This window comes from Triticum aestivum, chromosome 3D, assembly GCF_018294505.1.
Source record: "Triticum aestivum cultivar Chinese Spring chromosome 3D, IWGSC CS RefSeq v2.1, whole genome shotgun sequence".
Lineage (NCBI taxonomy): Eukaryota > Viridiplantae > Streptophyta > Magnoliopsida > Poales > Poaceae > Triticum > Triticum aestivum.
The window spans coordinates 509843848-509863156 of NC_057802.1; the positions used below are offsets into that span (position 1 = coordinate 509843848).

General features: G+C 46.0%; 1 pseudogene; it reads left to right on the forward strand.

Moving 5' to 3' along the window:
- The first annotated feature begins 1502 nt into the window (after window positions 1-1502).
- On the forward strand, window positions 1503-10258 carry LOC123076415 (uncharacterized; annotated as a pseudogene).
- Window positions 10259-19309: the final 9051 nt, after the last annotated feature.

The following is a 19309-nucleotide window of genomic DNA, read 5'->3' on the forward strand; positions in this document are numbered from 1 at the left end:
CTTCGTGTCAAAGCGAAGGCCGCAAAGTAGGAAAAACTCAAGAAGCGGAAGGGCGGCGAAGGGCGTGTTGGTAGTGGACGAGGTAGTAGGCATGCAGGTCGCGGACGTGGTGGAGGTCGGGGCGGCCCGCGCCGCTGGGTCTCGCCGATAGTGCAGACGCCGCCATGACCGGAACATTACAAAGCCCCGTACTTCTATGCCGCCAAGCAGTTGGGTAGGCAGTCCCCGGCATCCCCCCGCCGTGCCGTTGATCATCGACGTCAATGCGGCGCCACTGCTTTTCTTTGAGTGTTGCTGCCGCTTGTCCGAATGCGGACGACGGGCATGAAGCAGATGGGTGCCCGCATGATGTTCGCTGGTATGCCTAAAGCGGGAGTGCCGACGTACGACGACACGAATAGGGAGATGTATGATAGTATGATCCACGAGGGAGGCGGAGGAGGAGGTCTCTATGACGACGGGAGGTCAATGACTCTGAGCCCACCTAGTCTGGCACCTACAACCAGCCGGGCACGCAACAATACACCCAGTCCGGCACCTACACTCAGTCGGGCACCTACACCCAGCCGGGCACCCATCAGGACTACAACCAGCTGGGCGCGAACACACAACAACAGGATTGGGCCGCCGGACTACAACGGGAGAAGGAGGATGGCAAGGATGATGATCCGGATGATTTCGGTGGCGATTCAAAGAAGAGGGGTAGAGGAGAAATCTTCAGCATGCGGGAAGACGAGTTGTTGTGTGCTGCATGGTTGGCTACTAGCCTCGATCCTATCCGTGGCACGAAGCAAAGGTGCACAACCTTTTGGGCCAACATTCATACTTGGTTCCAGAACATAAGCATTTCGTGCCCTACTCCGACGCAGTCATCCGCAACCATGAATCGGAGTCCCTCAAGCATCGATGGTACACCACTTAAGAGGCTGTGTCAAAGCATTGCAGCCACTTGAGGCAACTCACCGCACGGTGGCCTAGTGGTGCGCAAATCACCGAGCACATAAGTTGTTAATACGTGTACATCACTTGCCAGATATGCACTGTTGTGTAGATCATTTGTAGCCGGATATGCATAGTTTTGTAGTTGAATATATATGTATTGGTGTGTAGATTATTTGTAGCTGGATATGCATAGTTTTGTAGATCATTTCTAGCCGGATATGCATAGTTTTGTAGATCATTTGTAGCCGGATATGTGTAGTTGTGTAACTGGATAAGCATAGTTGACAATGTTTTATTTTGTAGCCTTCTCATGCATGTAGTGTGTTCAAGAAGTCGGAGAAGAAAATCTTCACAGTCCTGCATTATTGGTTGAAGCTGAATGGACAACCCAAGTGACGGTCCCCCAAGGCAGCGAGGAAGAAACCGGTGACCCAACCGACCCAACAAATAAACCGCCTAAGAAGATTGGAAGACGGTTTCGGGAAAAGAAATAGGAAGAGGAGAAGGCAAAGTGAGAAGGTGCGGCGGCCAAGGCGACGGAGAGGTTCGAAGACATCTTGATGAAGAAGGAGGAGACACATGTCAAGCGCTCTGACATCAAGGAGGGGGAAAAGGCGGGGAGGTTTGATTTGATGAAGGCGGCCGAGAAGAAGCTCAAGCTCAAAGAAAAGAGGGCCATGATCGAAGAGAAGAAGGCTAAACTCGAGGAGAAAATGGTTGAGATCACGGCCGCATCACATGACGCAAAGATGCTCACCTTGAAGGTAGCGGAATTGGATGACGACGCAAGAATGATCGTGCAAGGCGTTCGTTTCAAGATGTTGCAGCAGTAGAAAGATGATCTGGAGAGGGCGGAGTAGGAGGAGATCGAGCTGGCAGAGGAGGTGGATGCCGAAGCGGAGACGGACACGACCTACACGACGGCGACGGCAGGTTGAGCGTGGAGGCTCGGATTGACGGTCCGGTAGGGCAAAATGCACGGACTGTCGGACTGATATTTTGTGGTGGTTGAGCGGGCATGTAAAAAATAAGCATACTTGTCTCTTTTTATTATGATCGGTGATTCGGGGATGGTGTGATCCGACACGTGATACGGAGCAGACATATTTAAATTTTAAATTAACCTTTACTGAGGGACATATAGTGGCTAGCATTAGACGGCTGGTTCTCACATCCGTGTGCACGGACTGACCCATGTCCGTGGACGGATGTGTTGTCCGGTCTGCGGATTCGATCTACACTACGCACGTCCTTCAGAGTTTAGCCTCAAAATAATAGACGCAGCAAGCGCCCGTGAATAATCTCCAATTGCTAGTCTATTTAATTCAAATCAAATCAAAGGGCTGTTCCATGTTCGTTAAGGATGAGTGGGACGGAACACCGTGCTATTTTTTCCCGTGACGGTGGCCGGTGGGTGCAGGCGTGCGGCGCACGAGATACCCAGCCTAGCCAGGCGAGAACAACGTGGTGCAAGGACGGACGGACGGGCCCACACGTGATCGTCGGCTGGCCCACTTGCCGCCTCTGACATGCAGGGCCCAGCGGGGGGACAGCTAGGAGAGGACAGGAGGACCAACCTCGGCGGCTCCTGCCGCTCTTTTGTTCCACGGTCGCCGTCGGTGGGTTGGCCGGTTGGGTGCGTTGTGATTCTTCGCTCCTTGCTTGCTGTTCTGTTTAGAGAAGAAGAAGGTGGGGCCCACTGCTAGATGGCCCCCGCTCCGAGCTGGACGGTTGTTGTGTGCTTGTTTTTTGGGTTAGGTGCTCCTTTGGGTAGAAAAAAAAGATTTCTGAACGAATTAAGCCTTTGTCTTTTTTAATAAAAACTCTGATCTATTCATCGAACACAAGAGGCAGTAGAAATTGCATCCATATTCGTAGACCACCGAGGACTACAAATACTAAAACGAGTAGAAAGTGCGCCGTCGTCTTCATCCCTCCCACATCGGACCCGGCTAAGCCTTGTTGTGTTAGTCGGTCGGTAAGTCGTGGTACTAACGCCTTAAAGGACCAGCACACATGAACAGCAACTGTCACCGATGAAGAGAAGCGTAGATCGGAGGAATCCAACCTGAGAACACACACGAACACATACAAACGAAGACCGGATCCAACTAGATCACCCAAGACAAAACGTCGACCGCGAGATCCGCCGGGGACACACCTCCACACGCCGCCCGACGATGCTAGACGGGCCAGTTGTCGTCGCCTCGTCTACCTAAGCAGGACACAAACCTAAAGCATGGGACCTCCCGCCGGTAAGGACCTGGCCACGCCTCCATGGCCCTAAGGCGTAGTGGCGGAGCTACATCACTAAATCTGGGCGGGCCACTATAAAGAAAGCTCACTATATTTGCACTCACAACCCAGTATACTCTCAATCCCTCACTGCATTTGCCACGGACTGCGCGGGTTGTGGCCCTTTTCTGTAAGACATAGCTCCGCCAGTGCTAAGGCCATAGGAGACGAGGCAGATCAACGATGGTGGCAGCGAAAGATGGAGAAACCCTAGCTTGGAGACTCGCCTGTGGGAGGAGAGGAGGGAAAACGTTTCACATGCAAGTTAAACCTAATTTGATTCAATAGCACTTTAAAAAATTCTAGCAGTTTAAAACAATGATATTTCAATGTGATGAGAATGAATACATCTATTTTCAAAAGCTACATAGTTCATCATTTTGGTTTGGGGAAAAGAGGTCAAGACCTCTTTCTCAAATACTGCGAAAAATATTAATGGTATTGGAATACATTTTATGAAGTTGTTGTATCTATTGATGCAAAAAAAACATATAAATGTTTTAAAACGTGGTTTCTAGGAAATCAATAGTATTCTAGTAAAACCTAAAAAAGTGAGTTGCCAAAGATAGCCTCAAGGTACCTAAGATGGAGTTCTTTTTCCTTTTGAAAACACGTCCCATATATCAATTAAGTAAAAAGTTATTAGAGCCTTTCCTTACAACATGAGCCACGCACGGCAGAACACTACTACAAAGATATCCTCCGACCTATATTATCAAAGCTAAGTTTCGCAATTTGGTGTGCGACCTCATTGGCCTGTTGATCTTAGTTAGCTTAAAAATTCTGAATAAGTTTAGAGATTAATAAAGCTTCCTTATTTAGATCAATGAGGGGTGGCCCGTCAAGGTGTTCATTTGCAAGAAATGGAACCACAAAAGTGTAGCCAGTCTCCAAAATAATAGACGATGAGGAGTGATATCGATATAAAGACCGGCGAGGCACGACCAGAGGTCGGCTTCATCAACACTGCTACACGACCCAATATAATCCCATGAAGTGATGAGGACGTCGCCTGCATAATTCCTGGCAACAACCCCACGCTTGCAGCGCTAAAGCTCTTCACAAAGCTAGTGCCGAGTGTAAACATTGATCTTAATATAATTTGAAGGCAGAGGCTGCCACGCCTCAAAAATAATCAGAGGAGTATTAACGGGTCTCGAAACGAGCCACTACTCCCTTACCTTTGACGTTAGGAACCAACTATGCATTGGAATGACAAGACGAGAACGACGACCAATAATTTTCTACAAAATTAGGAGAGGCGGAGACAAAGTTCTTTCTCTTACCCAAAATCAAAACGTTCCTCTATTGTCTGGCTCTCCACAAAATATAAATGACTTGCTCACGTCATAAAACTTAATTAATCCTCGGTTTATTCCACACTTCCCTCAATGCCTGTTGGTCGGCCCGCCTCTGATGGCCTCTAGGCCGCTGAGGACCTCGGGCCCAACAGACTGGGGGACAATGCTTTGTGTGAGCTTTGGTGCCTTGGTTGGGGCTATGTGACGGTGGCGGCTGCCACATCCTCCAGTAGGAATAATGTCTCCCATGTTCGGTCCCTGTTTCAATGGCGCCTCTAGCATCATTGAAGGCGTGCGCGTGCGTGCGTGCGTGCGTGTGTGTGTGTCCTTCAAATCTCATGGGATTAGTTTGGTATCGTTCTTCACAGGGTTTGTTTGGATCCAAGCTTCGTTCATGTGTTATACTTCCAATCTGTGAGTCTCTTTATTGGGAATGGTTGCTGCTCTGGTGCCTTCGTCCCGTGGGGCCTTACCACAACTTCTGCACTGTGTACTACAACAAGCTTTTCTCGGCTTTGGTGAGTGAGGAGTTTTGAAGGCTGCACGCCTTTGACTGACTCTGGTGCTTGCAGTCGTATTAGATGGTCTGAACCTTGTTGTAATTTTTGTTAGCTTTGGCGTTCTCTATATTGTCATGATTGACTATGAACAGATGAAAAGTTTCTCCCACAAAAATGCAAAAAATAAAAATAAAAATAATAATCGAGCTATGCAAATTAATCTGTCGAGTTAGATCTAATGGTATACAAGGCAACCAACCGATGCATAAAACTGACCGATGAGCGCCTAAATTTTCCTAATGTCTAATATTAATGAAACACAGTATTTTCCCACTTTATTTACGGGTTTGACTGTTGGGTCTCACTTATCCATAACAAGAAAACTCCTACTCTATTTTAAGAACGATACTATTCTCTGTTCCATTCTTCCTTGTCCGTAAAAATGTCTATTTTTAAGGCACATACGATGATGATATCTTAGAAATGCCATGCACGATAAATATGAAGATGGAGGATAGGGAAACAAAAAGAAAAATGTTTGCACTCTCTTAATTAAGAGATGATCTCTTAGCAACAATATCCCTCAACACATATTTAGGGATATCTACACTAGTAGAAAAAGGGTCAAATGTCAAGCACATTAGTGCCGGTTTGCTTTTAAGCCGGCACTAATGTGTGCATTAGTGCCGGTTCCAACGGCTAGCCAGCCGCTTTCATTAGTACCGGTTCATGGCCGACCTTTAGCACCGGTTCGTGTCACGGACCGGTACTAAAGTGAGTGGTGGCAGGATGTTGTCAGTCCGGGGCCCCTCCAGCACCTTTAGTACCAGTTCATGGCACGAACCGGTGCTAAAGGTCGTCCTACATAAACCCTTCGTCCACCCGAGCTCGCTCTGTTCTTCCCCTTTCCCCTCTCCTCTCTGTTCTTCCCCTCTTCCTCTCGAGCTCATCACACATTTTGCCTAAAATTTGTCAAGATTTGAAGGCCCAATCCATTCAAATGATCACAAAGGTTAGCAACTTTGTCCTTTCATCTCTCAGTGCTAGATTAGCTCTTGCAATGCTTTGTATAGTGATTAATTTATGAGTTTAGTAATTTGGTAGAAAATATATGTGCTAGTATTTGATTTATATGCAATTTGTGGTCAAAACTAACACTTAGTTTGCATATGTAGGTGTGGTTTACTTAGTGCCTTCTAAATCTCCGTCGTAACCACAGTCGATCGCCCGCACCGTTCCGTCGCCGGCACCACCTTGTGGTGAGCCTCTTGTTCATGAATGTTTTACATTACCAAATTGATGTTTGTGTGATTTGGATATATAGTTACTCGTATAATTATCTTACCCGTACGTTGTTTGTTATACATAGTGCCATGGTTTTGATATCCGTCCCCGTCGGCCCTCGTCCTTGTTATGATTCGGATGTGGTATATTCTCTTTTAAAACTAGTTGTTGCATTTCGTGTTTATGACAAATTATGCCCATCAAGTTGACATAGATATTTTTGTCTAGGAGGTTTGTGAACCGGAAATTCCAACCGACCCTATTGTCGAGAGGTTAAATTTAGTTGAAAGAGAAAACGAGTATTTGAAAGAAAAATTGAAAAGAATTGAGGGGGAGAAGATGGAATTGGAGTTGCATGTTGCCGATGTCGTCGATGATCACAAGATCAAGATGGAGAAAATGCGCTTGAAGATTAGAAAGATTAGAAAATATGCCATTGATAGTGAGGCTTGGTATCATTATGCTGTTGGATCAATTGTTACCTTAGTTGCGATCTTGATCGCATTTGTTGTTGCATTTAAATTCTTTAGTTAGAGAGTTATTTGTTTGTTGCATTTAAGTCTTGTATGAACTTTATGTATGAACTTGTATTAATTTGGTCTATTCGGTGTTGTGTAATGAAGATGAGCCGACAATGGATGTACGATGACCGATGCTCTCCCGAGTTCATTAATGGCGTGCAAACTTTTCTGCTTGCGGCTGAGGCAAACAAGCGGGCGGATGGTTTTATGCCTTGTCCATGTTTAGTCTGTAAGAATGATCACAATTACTCTACGTCAAGAACCATTCACGTCCACCTGTTTAAGTCCGGTTTCATGCCCCACTATAATGTTTGGACCAAGCACGGAGAAAGAGGGGTTATGATGGAAGACAATGAAGAAGAAGAGGACGACGACAACTATCCTGGCCATGGGTTCCCTGAATACGATGATACAACAATGGGGGAAGAAGCTGAGCCGGCAATGCGGGAAGAAGCTGAAGAAGAGGCATCAGATGAGCCCGCTGATGATCTAGGTCGGGCCATTGCCGATGCAAAGAGAAACTGCGCAAGTGATTTGGAGAAGAAGAAGTTGCAGCGCATGTTAGAGGATCACAAGAAATTGTTGTACCCGAATTGCGAAGCTGACAAGAAAAAGTTGGGCACCACACTGGAATTGCTGCAATGGAAGGCAGAGAATGGTGTATCTGACAAGGGATTTGGAAAGTTGCTGGTAATGATAAAGAATATGCTTCCAAAGGACAACGAATTGCCCGAGAGTACGTACGAAGCAAAGAAGGCTGTCTGCCCTCTAGGGTTAGAGGTGCAGAAGATACATGCATGCCCTAATGACTGCATCCTCTACCGCGGTGAGTACGAGGATTTGAACGCTTGCCCGGTATGCGGTGCATTGCGCTATAAGATCAGGCGCGATGACCCTGGTGATGTCGAGGGCGAGCGCCCCAGGAAGAAGATTCCTGCCAAGGTGATGTGGTATGCTCCTATAATACCACGGTTGAAACGTTTGTTCCAAAACAAAGAGCATGCCAAGGCGATGCGATGGCACAGAGAAGACCGTAAGAAAGACGGAAAGTTGAGAGTACCCGCTGACGGGTCGCAGTGGAGAAAAATTGAGAGAAAGTACGGGAAGGAGTTTGCAGATGACGCAAGGAACGTATGGTTTGGTCTAAGCGCAGATGGCATTAATCCTTTTGGGGAGCAGAGCAGCAACCATAGCACCTGGCCTGTGACTCTATGTTTGTATAACCTTCCTCCTTGGTTGTGCATGAAGCGGAAGTTCATTATGATGCCAGTGCTCATCCAAGGCCCTAAGCAACCCGGCAACGACATTGATGTGTACCTAAGGCCATTAGTTGAAGAACTCTTACAGCTGTGGAATGGAACAGGTGTACGTGCGTGGGATGAGCACATGGGGGAAGAATTTGACCTAAAGGCCTTGCTGTTCGTGACCATCAATGATTGGCCTGCTCTCAGTAACCTTTCAGGACAGACAAACAAGGGATACCGCGCATGCACGCACTGTTTGGATGATACCGACAGTATATATTTGGACAATTGTAGGAAGAATGTGTACCTGGGACATCGTCGATTTCTTCCGAGCAGGCATCCCGTAAGAAAGAAAGGCAAGCATTTCAAAGGTGAGGCGGATCACCGGACGAAGCCTCGCCACCGTACTGGTGCTGATGTACATGATATGGTCAAGGATTTGAAGGTAGTCTTTGGAAAGGGTCCTGGCGGACAACCTGTTCCGAATGACGCTGACGGACGCGCACCCATGTGGAAGAAGAAATCTATATTTTGGGACCTGCCCTATTGGAAAGATCTAGAGGTCCGCTCTGCAATCGACGTGATGCACGTGACGAAGAATCTTTGCGTGACCCTGCTTGGCTTCTTGGGCGTGTATGGGAAGACAAAAGATACACCTGAGGCACGGGAGGACCAGCAACGTATGCATGGAAAAGACGGCATACATCAGGGTCATGCCAGCTACGCTCTTACCAAAGAAGAGAAGGAAATCTTCTTTGAATGCCTGCTCAGTATTAAGGTACCGTCTGGCTTCTCGTCGAATATAAAGGGAATAATAAACATGGCAGAGAAAAAGTTTCCAGAACCTAAAGTCTCATGACTGCCACGTGATTATGACGCAACTGCTTCCGGTTGCATTGAGGGGGCTTCTACCGGATAACGTTCGATTAGCCATTGTGAAGCTATGTGCATTCCTCAATGCAATCTCTCAGAAGGTAATCGATCCAGAAATCATACCAAGGTTAGAGAATGATTTGGTGCAATGTCTTGTCAGTTTCGAGTTGGTGTTCCCACCATCCTTCTTCAACATCATGACGCACGTCCTAGTTCACCTATGCGAAGAGATTAGCGTTTTGGGTCCTGTATTTCTACACAATATGTTCCCCTTTGAGAGGTTCATGGGAGTCTTAAAGAAATATGTTCATAACCGTGCTAGGCCAGAAGGAAGCATCTCCAAGGGCCATGAAAATGAGGAGGTCATTGAGTTTTGTATTGACTTTATTCCTGACCTTAAGCCGATTGGTGTTCCTGAATCGCGGCATAAGGGCAGACTGGATGGAAAAGGCACGCTAGGAGGGAATCAAAAAATATGTATGGACGGACATTCTCTCACTGAAGCACACTACACAGTTATACAGAATTCCGCCTTGGTGGCTCCGTATATGGACGAACACAAGAATTTTCTACGCTCCAAACACCCGGAGCGGTCTGATGACTGGATTACACGTGAACAAACCAGGAGTTTCGCCGGCTGGTTGCAGACACGTACCATGCATGACGCCTCTATTGAAGATGACCTGTACTCGCTGTCCCAGTTACCATCTTCGAATATAATGACTTTCAAAGGGTACGAGATAAATGGTAATACATTTTACACGATCGCCCAAGATAAGAAGAGCACCAACCAAAACAGTGGTGTCCGCTTTGATGCAACAACCAAGACGGGAAAGGAAACATATTATGGTTACATAGAGGAGATATGGGAACTTGACTATGGACGTGATTTGAAGGTCCCTTTGTTTCGGTGCAAATGGGTCAATATGACACGATATGGGGTAACGGAAGACCCGCAGTATGGAATGACAACAGTGGATCTCAACAATCTTGCGTATGCAGACGAACCATTCGTCCTAGCTAATGATGTGGCACAGGTTTTCTATGTGAAGGATATGTCTACCAAGCCGAGAAAAAGAAAAGATAAGGAAGCGAATGCATCATACGATGAGCCAAAGCGCCACATAGTTCTTTCTGGGAAGAGAAACATCGTGGGAGTGGATGACAAGACAGACATGTCAGAAGATTATGAAAAGTTTGATGAAATTGCTCCATTCACAGTGAATATTGACCCGAGCATCCAGTTAAATGATGAAGATTTTCCATGGCTACGGCGCAAAGGGACATACGCGAAGAAAAAGTTTCACACCCAAAGATCTGGGATGTGATCGGCTTCACTATCATCAATTTCTTCTGTGTTTCACACCCAGGAGGGAATCTCTGTAATAGTTAGGGTAGTTATGTGTTTTGGCATTTGAAACGCGAAGAAATTTTATGTGCAAACAAATTCTTTCATGCATTTACTGATTTTTTCAGCTAAATGACCCTGAAATTGAAAAGCATTTCAAATGAACTCAGAAAAGGTTGAAAGTTGGCATGGTATCATAATTTCACCCACATAGCATGTGCAAAAAAGTAGAGAGGGTTACCGCAAAAACTGGATGCACTTCGTGTATAAAATGGACAATCTCTTTCGAAGTATCAGGGTTTCGGACGAAAACTCATCCGTTACAAAGGGATTTCATTTTTTAAATAATCTAAGCATTACCAAATTGAATATAATGATAAAACACACTAATATTAAACATAAGAAAAAGAATCACTGAAAATCTATTTTCAAAGTTAAGTTATTCACAAACTAGTGATTCACACAAATTTCAAATAATTCAAAATGTAAACTATTCAAATTTGTAAACTACCGGCACTAACAGAAAGTTTGTAATTTTTTGTACCTAAAGCAAAAATATTCCCAAAGAAACTCTAAATACAGCAAAAAACAACTCAAAAATAAATAAACCAAAAATAAATAAAGCAAAAAATAAGAAAATAAAAAGCCCACCTACTGGGCCAGAGCGGCCTGCATACGACTAGAAACCCAACCTGTAGTTGGGCCAGGATGCAGGCCCGCAAGCCCAGTAGGCCCACAGGCAGAGTAGGAGAGGTAGGCCCAGAAGGCCTGCTATTGAGAGGAGCTCAATGCAGTGCCCGCGTCGGGGCTTATAAACTGGTCCTGGCGCTCCTCAACTAGCGAGGTGGGACTAAACTTCTGCGCCCCTCGCCTGGCAGCGCACACCCTTTAGTACCGGGTGGTGGCTCCAACCGGTACTAAAGGGGGGTCTTTAGTACCGGTTGGTGCCACCACCCGGTACTAAAGGGGTGCGCTTCCCGCCGCTTGGGCTGGCCAAATTTGACCTTTAGTACCGGTTGGTGGCTCCAACCGGTACTAAAGGCCCATCCTATATAAGCAGCACTTAGAAATTTCGTCAGTTTTCATCTGCTTCTTCTCCTCTGCCCCGTCGCCCGCCCCCCGTCGCCGCCCCCGTCGCTGCCCCCGTCGACGCCCCTCGTCGACGCCCCCGTCGCCGCCCCGTCCCCGTCGTCACCGCCCCGTCCCCGTCGTCGCCGCCCCAGCCGTCCCCGTCCCCGTCGTCGCCGCCCCGTCCCCGTCCCCGTCATCGCCGCCCGTCACCGTCCTCGTCGTCGCCCCCGTCGCCTCGCCTCGCCTGTGAGCGCCTGCCCCCGCCGCCATGTCCACACACACACACACACATTGTTAATTAGTTGTAAAATTGTTAGTAATTTTTATGTTTTTAGTTATAGAAATATTTATAGAAATGTTAGCATTTTTTTGTTTTTTAGTTATAGAAATATTATTAGAAATGTTAGAATTTTTTCTGTTTTTTAGATATAGAAATATTTAGAGAAATGTTAGAAATTTTTCTGTTTTTTAGTTATAGAAATATTAGAAATGTTAGTTATATAGAAATGTTATAAATTTTTCTGTTTTTAAGTTATAGAAATATTAGCAATTTTTCTGTTTTTTAGTTATAGAAATGTTATAGAAATATTAGTTATATATATAGAAATGTTAGAAATTTTAGAATTAGTTTTAGTTAGATGAATTAGATTAATGTCAAATTGTTAGAATTTGCATATAGAATTTTAATTATCACAATCCAATCAATTAAAAATGTTACTTTTTGCGGGCATATAGTATTTGTTCTCGACGATGCCCGGCCCGCATCCTCGCCGTCGACCCGTTCGCGACGACGTCCGGCTGACCCATGTCCGGGATTGGGCTCCGCCGGGCTGGCACTGCGAGGTGCTACTTGGAGGGGCGCGCCGCTTGGTGAGGAACCCGGCCTCGGGTCCCGTCGTCGATCCTGATCTCCTTTGGTGGCGTTCGCGTGGGCCACATTCGGTGCAGAGGGAGCCGGCCCCGCCGGTGGTGGTGCGTCGTTGTGTCAGGGAGGAGGACGAGCACGTCCGTCGCTACATGGCTGCTATGGACGTCAGGTTCTCCAATACCTGGCAGGTTCTTTGGGCAGATTACCGGAGATATGATCCTGTGATGGTTCCTTGTCTTTGGGTGTCCACCGCCCGCGCCCCAGGAACCGCGAGTGGCCTATATTCTTCTATAGTATTCGATCTTTAGTAGCTACCTAGCCAGTGATGTATTCAAGATTATATATTATTCGAGACGATGTATTCGAGATTATATATTATTCGAGACGATGTATTCGAGATTATATATTATTCGAGACGATGTATTCGAGATTATATATTATTCGAGACGATGCATATTATGTACTATATGATTCGGTTTTTCTTTATTGATTGCATCCATGCATTGTAATTTGAATACTAAATTGTTTTATATTTCTTCTGTATTAGTTAAATAAAAGCTATGGCGGACAATACCGGCAGAGAGGGAGAAGAGGTCTGAATGAAGCAAATGACGGCTCCCAATATCTGAACAATACCGGGGAGGGTGATGATAAGATATTCGATCTCGATGACCGAGCTGATGAAGTCATGAACTATGATTATGATTATGATGACGCAGAGAATGATTATGATGACGAATACAATGTTGATCTTGAAATAACAAAGACTACCGGCGAGGTATATTTATATAAGCATGCATCTAGTGATCATCACATGTTTTTTTTATTTGAAGATATATTAACGAATCGATCTTTCTTCTTTCAGCCCTCCGGATCAAGCAAATCTGCTTCTACAGACAGCAGGACAAAGCGCGGCCCGAGCAAAAAGTTGAAGGAGGGTGTAAAGTACAACATCGATTTCATCAAAGCTAGTGGCGAACCCCTCACGCCTAAGAACATTGCGAGCAAGTTCGTTTGTCAGTGCGGAGTTCTTGTGAAGGACCAACTCCCGATCTCCATTCAAGAATGGAAAGAGCCAAAAACTAAACACCCAAATGTTACTTGGGTCGATGACAGAGCAAAACAAAAGCTTTGGGAATCTCTGATGGAACATTTCACCCTACCAGATTATTTCACTGATGCAGATGTGCAGAAAGTCAAGGACGCTGCTCTTAAGAAGATGGCAATTGCATTCAACACCCACAAGAAAACTGTATGGGCCAACTACCTCGCCGCAGAAAGGAAGACTCCAGAATTCAAGGGAACACTGGAGAAGCAAAGAGAACACTGGCCCGCTTTCGTGAAATTCAAGGAATCAGAATTATCTAAGGAACGGTCGAGAAAAAACAAGGCCAATGCCGCAAAAAAGACGCAGTTCCATAGGCTGGGTCCAGGTGGCTACGCGGTGGCAATGCCTAAGTGGGATAAGTCTGAGCAAGAGATGGAGGATGCAGGGGTCACTCCGGTTACTAGGAGCTGGCCCCCCAGGTGCAGAACTTGGTTCTATGCGCATGGGGGGCGTTGGACCCGAAGACAGGCCTGGTTTCGAAGAAGGCAAGTCTAAACGGAGCAGAACAAAAGTTACTTGACGCAATAGAAGATGCTCGAAAGGGGGTGTTCACGCCCAACAGAGAGAACGACGAGCTTACGCGCGCCCTGGGAAATCCTGAACACCCGGGAAGAACACGAGGCAAGGGCGTTATTCCCTGGTATGAGGGCTTTTCGGAATGGAACGACGACTACAGGACCCGTGCAAGAAAGAAGATGGAGGAGGAGAAGAAGAGGAAGCTGGAGGAGGAGCAGAGGAAGCAGGACGCGGAACGCCTTCAAGGCCTAGAAGCAAGGCACGCGGACTTGGCACTCAAATTCCAGCAGCAGCAGCAGCAGATCGACTCACTTAGCCAGGAAAGGGGGTCTCAGCAGCGGCAGCAGCAAGCGGATGATCATCCAGCATTGGATAGCACCGTCCCATCCATGCCGAGAAGCAGCGTTGGTTCCGCCCCGGGCGACGCACTGCTGGATACATACCCTGTGGATGACATCATAGAGAACACTAACTGTGAGCTACACTACAAAATGAAGAACATATCCATGAAGGTGGCGAACGTCGTTGCTTTTACAATTACCCCAGAAGCAACCTTCCATTGCGCCCCGATTCCAGAGGGCTATGCTCGTGTCTTGGTTGATGAGGTGGGGGCCCATATTCGGGGCTAGAGCTTGACATTCCTGGAGGTGACGACGAGCAAACACTGGGAGAGGCCATACATCGTTTCATCCTATGGAAAAAGGATTGCATCATCTTTTGAAGTCCACCGACACCGCGTCTGCCGAATCCTCCTCGAAGTCCGCCACCGTGTCAGGCCACACCTCCTGCTTCAAGTCCGGCACAGCGTAAGGCCACACCTCCTGCTTCAAGTCCGACACCGTGTCAGGCCACACCTCCTGCTTCAAGTCCGGCACAGCGTCAGGCCACTCCTCCTGCTCCAACTAAGCCACGTCAGCTGTCTCCGCCGCCTAAGCAATCGCAGAAGAGACACGCCGCAGCTATGGTGCGTAGCGGTACGAGTCGAGGTAGTACAGAAAGTACAGGCGGAGACAAGCGATATAAATATCGTCCAAGCAGCCTCGCTCCTCTTCCTCAGAGGCCTTACGACATGACCGAGGAGCAAAATGATGCAATAGTGCGGGCCGAAGTGGACGCTCATTTTCGACCGAAACCGGCAACGCCGCCGAGGGAGAAAGTGCCTGAGGAAAAGATTGACCACTTCATTCGTATGGCTAGACCACCAGCTCCCAAGCCTGTTGACTCAGACTATGAGCGCCAAATCAAGAAGGCACATCGAGCACGACTACAGAAAGAAGCGAGCTCGAGCTCGAGCCAACAAGCAGCTGTCAAAAAATGCGGGAAAACCGTTCCCCAGCTGGGAGAACAGGCGGCGCAATCGACCCCCCCCCCGCTTGTTGTGCCAACAACACATGAGAGTACGCGCGCCCAATATTATTGTGGGCAAACCGTTTATGTTCCCGAGCTGGGCGATGTGGTAATAACCGAGGAGCATATAATGCAGGCTGAAATGCTCAAGATCACTGTTGGACAACTCCTCGAGATCGAGCCCATGCCTCCGCTTAGAGAGGAGGAAATAAAACGGAAATATGTCCGGGGCCAACCTTTGGTCGAGCCCGAGGAGGTCAAGAACCTCCCAACGAGAATGTATGAATTGCATGATTGGTACATGAAAATTACCAAGATTTCCAATCGAGAGTCCCTCATGGTGCAAGTCGAGGAAGATCATTACTTCCATAAGAAAGCTCTGGCCATTGAGTATTCAGAACTATTTCAGTTATTCAATCAAGATGCACTCGACAAATCTATCGTCAGTTGCTATTGTCTGTAAGTGATTTCTTTCTGTAATTTAAGTCTCAAGCTAGCTCTAGTGCTCATTGATTGATCATTAATTACCTGTAATTATATATCCTCACTATATATTCTTTTCTGTGGTATTATGCAGGATGAAGATGTATGAAATGAAAAAAGCTGGACGCTATGGCATTGGGTTCATTGACCCAAATACCGTTAATGAATACACATGGAAATTGGAATGGTGTAGACAAGATGTAGAGAAATGCATGCTAGAGTTCTTGAAGCGCCTCAATAGCAATGAAGATATACTACTTCCTTACAACTTCGAGTGAGTCACACTGTCTTGTACTACAAATTCTGTTTTTGCTTACTAGCTAGATGTTAATAAGTGTATAGGGTTTAGGGTTATAGTTGATTAGTGTTATGCACATGCCCGCTTAATTTATACATGCAAACGTATGCGCATGCAGCTTCCACTGGATCTTGTTAGACATTAAAGTTGACGAAGGAAAAGTTGAAGTACTGGACTCACTACTTAAAAAAATAGTGACTACAGCATCGTGAAGGGGATAGTCGACAGGTTATTTCAATCATTATTAACTATATCTCGGCCTATTTAGTTCGTCATTTCCTGATATGAACTATTTTTAATAACCCCTTTATTAATTTTCTTTGCCGGCGGGCAGGGCTTGGGCAAAGTACATCAAGGTGACTCCAGGAAAATGGCGACAAAAGCTATGTTGGTATCGACCCAAGGTAAGTAATTAAGTAGTACTAGCTAGCTAGCTACCATCTCTTTAATTCTTGTTTCAATACCATTAATTAATTAACATGCTTGATTAATTATTATCTGATTAAATTCTATTGTCGTAAAGGCCCTGAAGCAGGCGCCGGGGACTGAAGTGTGTGCATACTACGTTTGCGAGAACATTCGCATGATGGCGTCCGAAAGGAGCAGATCTGATAGACAGGACTGGGTACGTTTGCCAGAACACTATTCACAAATCTTACATGATTGTCGATATCTAGTCACACAACTAATACACATGCATATTGATCTCCTTCTTAACAGTTCAAAGAGGTGCGGGACAAGCTCCTATCAGAGGAGCGCATACGAGCACTTCAAGAGGAAATAGCGGGATTTTTGCTCGACCAGGTCATAGATCCCAAAGGAGAATACTATTACCCGCTACTGCCCCATGAACCACTTGTCATCGTGCTCCGAAGGCACCAAGGCAACATGTAGGAGAAATTGTATATATATATATACACATGTGTATGTGTGAATAATTAATGGTGGTTGTGAGACATTCGATTATATATATATGATCGGTTCTACGAGAAAATCTATTTATATATAGCATAACGTGTACAATATGTAGTATCGTAAAATACCAGCAAACAAAAAAGAATTAAATGAAAAACACAAAATTAATGGAAAAATAAAAATTAAAACCAAAACCCCCCCAAACATTTAGTACCGGTTGGTGCTACCAACCGGTACTAATGGTCTACCAGCACCTGGGCGTGCCACGTGGTGGCACTTTAGCGCCGGTTCGTGCCGAACCGGTAGTAAGGGGGGCCTTTAGTCTCCACTTCATAGTGCCGGTTGCAGAACCGGCACTGAAGGCTCTTACGAACCGGTGATAAGGCATGTTCTGCACTAGTGCTAGCTAGTTATTACAGATAAAATTGAAAAATAACCCATTGTACATAATTTTATTGTCCTCTTTAGATTGCCTGGCGAGCTTGAGATAAAATTGTCTTATCAACCACAATACATGCCCTTAGTGCATGCCATTAGCCCTAAAATCATATGCCGTGGAGTGAAATGCATATATGAGAACCGTGGATAACATTATGGTTTATTCAGATTATATTTCCAAGATAAATATGATCCTATCCAAGTTTTGTCTAGGCAAAGCTTGGCTACCCTAGTTAACGAACCAAGATCACACCACCGTGACCAACAACCCTTGCCACAGCAAATACACAACTGCGCACAAGGCTTCACATTTCTCCAATCACCCCCCTCCCATCTCCATCCCCATCATGCTTCCTCTATCCCTCTATATAAGTGTATGCCTCGCTAGAATAAAATCTCTCATATCTTCATTGCTGGAAATATGCCCTAGAGGCAACAACAAAGTATTATTTTATTTCCATTTTCAAAATTAGCATTTATATTTATGTGCTATTATTACAATGATTCTCGAATGTGAGATTCGAGGGAAAACTCAGTTGCATGTGTGGAAACATAAATATCATATAGATCCTTAGTGTCTCGCCTCTAAGACTAGCACATGTAGCGCAGATTATTGTGTTTTTGTGATCATGGCATTGTTAAAGTAGTAAGGATGCCATTAGTGATGAGAACACATTAATGGTTGAACAATGGTGTTGGACAAACCGAATTAAGATATACGGAGAGATCTCATCATAACTTAGTCATCGGTATTATTATATTATATCATAATGTTTACTCATGTCCTTAGACCATGAGAATATCATAGGCCTTCATATCAAATGTTTACTTTGGGGTTTCCAAACCTTGCCCGTATCTGGGAGATCATAAATGTAGTTTACAAGTACACCAGAAAAATATGCAAAGGTTCCCGTAACTAGGAGACCATAAATATAATTTTTTGTCCTGGATGATGAAGTGCTGCCGAATCACTACTTCGATACGTGTGGATGCCGCAGAGGGGTCGTCTACTTCAAATCTTGATCGGTGAAAATTTCTCACAGTTGGGAGCTATAACCTAGTTGCAGGAATCGACGAATCGTCACCAACATATCAGAGTGCTTCATGACTCACATTAAGTTGGGGGAAGAGGTAGGGAGAATACGAACCGTGACACAGATTGAGAGGATCAGGATGTGGCCAGCGGCCGGTTCGGCACCATCTTGGCTTGATGTTACTAGCCATGCAGTAGCAACCCCGAAACGCCAAGAGCTCTCGCCCATGCTGCTCGACGTCGTGGGCGAAGTAGCTCCAGGCGGCAGTGTCGGGTCCCTCAGTTGTCCGCGTCGGTCACCTCGAGGAAGATTTGGAGGAGGCATGTCTTCTCTGTTGCTCACGAGATTGGGAGAGATGGGGTTGGCGACGCTGAATGCTTTGCGGTGACCAGATCGGGAGTGAGTAGGGTTAGGGGATCGATTGGTGCGTTCGTGAGAGAGAAAGCGCGATCCGGTGGGCTCTCGACCGGTTTGAGGCTCTCTTTTCTCCCGGTGAAAACCCGAGGTAGGAGAGGACCCGGCGAGAACCGATCGTGGCTCGGAGAAGGTTGGATGGAACTGTACGTCACGAAACCTTGCATTCTTTTTAAATAAGTACCCCCTTCGTCCGAAAAAACTTGTCCTCAAATGAATGTATCCAGCACCAAGTTAGTGCTAGATACTCCATTTGAAAAACAAGCCCGGGACAAGTTTTTTTCGGACGGAGGAAGTAGGAGAGATTAGGAAACACTACATTTTCTTCTTTATTTATGTATGGCTTTTACCCAGCCCCTCTTATCCGTAACAAGAAGATCCAACTCTATTTTTGGGATGAGGCTGTTCTTACCCGCAAAAGAAGATCCAACTCTTCTCTCACCCCTTCTCCCTTATCCATAAAAAACCCTATTTTCAGTGCTGGCCATTAGCCTAAAACATTTGTCTTG